Raw genomic sequence first — 3325 nt, 5'->3', positions numbered from 1 at the left:
GCTCAGGGTCCATCATGAAAAATAGCTGATATCTATGTCACTTTCAGTTACACTACATCTCTTTATAGGCATACAATTAAAAGAGAATTTAATCTTCCCCTTATCTACCAAACAAAAAATATTTGTGTGTTCGTAGCTTAAAGTGCCAACACTATAATTCTTTATGTGTCTTTTAAATTCAGCTGAGTTATTAACAGTTTTTACTGTCTGGCTGTAATTTGAATCAAAACCTCAAATCATACTTATAACTATGTTGCTTGTGGTGTACTTTAGACAACTTTAGGTGGACTTGGCCAAGTACGTTTACACAGCCAGAGCAACATCAAACTGAAGCTTTTAAATCATTAAACGGTTGGAAATGCAGTTTCAGCTTCTCAGGATGAGGTGCCTTTCTCTCTGTGCCTTGCTTCATGTGCAGTGCAGATGTCTTTCTGTGTTTGCTGCAATGAGAGGCCCTGTGTCTGAGTTTGCATTGTTTGTTGGGCCACTTGGCTGAAGCGATAACCCAGTGCCAACGACAATGCTATGTGGCTAGAGTTAGCGTTGAGCATAGTATCAGCAGTTATGTGATTTATATCCTGACAGGGCCAAGTGAGATGATGCATATCTTATGCACTAAAAACAAATGTTTGGGTTCATAACACTTGAAGTGTCAAGCAAAGAGGCATGTGTCCTGAGACTATAGATATGAATTATCCTCCCATTTTATGTTGGAATAAGGAGTGGGTGGGGAGGTGTTTGGCAGTCTCTCTCTCTCTCTCTCTCTCTCTCTCTCTCTCTCTCTCTCTCTCTCTCTCTCTCTCTCTCTCTCTATAAGTGGTCTATAGCGAACAAAGTGAACTAAAGTTTTTTTTTATAGACTCTTTAGCATTTGCGTCATTCTATTCTGCTCTATAGATGTAACAGAATATGAATACTATATTCCCGGATGAACTGATAATGTGTTATTAGCTGATACAGATACAGATAGAAGGTGCACTCTCCCTTTTTTTAAGCACGCTTGCCAGATTCACAAGGCATCTTATTCAGATTATTGTTAGGTATCAGGACGGGGCTCTTATGCAACACAAACACAAAAGGTTTTTACTTTAAAGCACGTGTGAGTGAGCGGTCAGATACAAAGAAACTCCACATTCAGTTATTATATAAACGTGAAACATATACAACGTCCCTTCATTCATACTTAGTAATTGTATGCTTAGGGGAATGCTGGTTTCAATTAGACTGCTAGTTTTGTTTATATATTGAGAAATAGACCCAAGTAATTTTTTAGACAAATATTGTGCACTGGTACAAAAAATAGCTGGAGGAGTAACAAAACAGGGTTTTAAAAACAAAATCTGTAGTTGAGAACAATTATGAATTTGAGTGATGAGGTTGAAAGCCAAAATTCACAGGCCATGCTGTTGATGCTGACAATTCTACATTTGATATTTCCCTCCAGTGTTTTCCAATGATTCCAGTAGAGTGCATATTTGATTAAAATAAAACTTTCAGGTTAGGCCTTTAGGTTAAAATATGAATGCAGATACAGATACTTAGAGCACTAAACAGATTGTGGCATTGTGTTACACCTTGATTTATTATATTTGAAGTTGAATGAGAATTAGGATTTTTTTTTCAGTAACTAAATTGAGGTTATATACGATGGATAATAAAAATCTACAAGCTACTATTAAAATGTCAGGATTTTGTGATGATAAAATGAAACAGAGATAAATAGTGTCAGAACTTTTTCCACCCTCTGTGTTAAATTATAATTTCATTTAAAATCTCATGTTCAAAAGTAATTATCATACAGCTGGCTTCAATGAATTTATTCTGAATAAAGTCAAGTAAAGAACAGTGGTTTCTGTAGGATTTTCTTAACTTCCTCTTGGTTTTTTCAGGACATCACCAAGAACACTAAAATGTATTAAAGGACAAGACTAAATACCATGGAGGCTCTTAGCACCTATGACAATACCTAATATGGTAAGAATATCTGTCAAGCAGTAATTTCTCTCTACATGTGACAATAATCTATATGTGAATAATTCTTCACATCTATAGACAGAGGGATAAACCTTTTTACAAAATAAAAGCATGCAAGCTCAGCTGTATCACCCCAATCAGACCAATACCAAGAGATATAATAATTCTATAATTACAAAGGAACAATATACCCACAGTGCAGCATGGTGGTGGTAGCATCATGCTTCAGAGCTGCTTTTCTTTAGCCAGAACTGGGGCCTAGTTGGAATATTACAAATAATAATTAATAAATAATTAATAATACCACATGATTTTAGCTCAAAACCTTCAGGTGTCTGGTAGAAAGTTGTAGATGAAAAGGACTTTTACCTTTCAACACAACAGCTACCCAAAACATGCATCCAAACCAACAAAGGAATGGCTTATCCAAAACAACATTAATGTTTCTGAATGATTTAGCCAGAACTCTGAACCTGAACCCAACTCAAATCCATTGGGTGAACTGCAGTGGGATGAGCATAAGAGATGTCCTTTCTTATTGTTTTTCACTTAATTTTTATATGTTGTAATTTCATATTGAGGGTGGAAAAGTCTGCCATGATTGATGTTGGTTTAATTTTATACATCACTTTTTTACATCACAAAATCCTTCCATTTTAACTGGGGTGTGTAAACTTTTTATATCTATTGTAGTCAAGATCTAAGCACCAACAAGCTCAGAAAGGAGTAGTTTTGTATAATTTGAAACTGAATTTAGTGTTTAGGTCTAAATTTTGTTTGTGTAAGTCTATGTAATGGATGCAAAAATAATAATAATAATAATAATTGGGGAACTTAACGATTACTACATAATAAATGCCTCACAGTGAATGGGGGGTTGGGGGTCCTGTAATATGCTGAGGAAATTTGTCTGTAACCACAAACAATTATGAGCCTCCCAAAGACTTCAGAAGGCTTTTTTAATAATGCTCATAACATATCTAGTGTAGCACCAGCATAAAGTGAAAAATCACTCTGCTGTGAAGCTTTACAGTCACTTGCCAGGATATATGATCACTTTTTTTAACTTAAAGACCATAATGCAGGCGTTTTGTTATCAGACCATAACAATAAAGGGGAAACTCAAATGGCATGTTTACAGTGGAGTTTTCAGGGCCATGTTTTACAAGCATCCACTCTGCAATAGTCCTTCTAACATTACTGCGCCATGTCATGGACATTTTTTTCCCCTTATTCATAGTCTGGGCTTTGGCTCCTCATTAAGGCTGTTTTTCATCTCTCCCAGGTCGGAGAGACTGGGAAACGCCTGTGAGCTCCAGGCCACACAAAGGTGCAGAGAAATTGGCCAGAC

This window comes from Tachysurus fulvidraco, chromosome 3, assembly GCF_022655615.1.
Source record: "Tachysurus fulvidraco isolate hzauxx_2018 chromosome 3, HZAU_PFXX_2.0, whole genome shotgun sequence".
In the NCBI taxonomy this organism is placed as follows: Eukaryota; Metazoa; Chordata; class Actinopteri; order Siluriformes; family Bagridae; genus Tachysurus; species Tachysurus fulvidraco.
The sequence above is the reverse complement of the archived record's forward strand: the minus strand, read 5'-3'. Positions refer to the sequence as shown.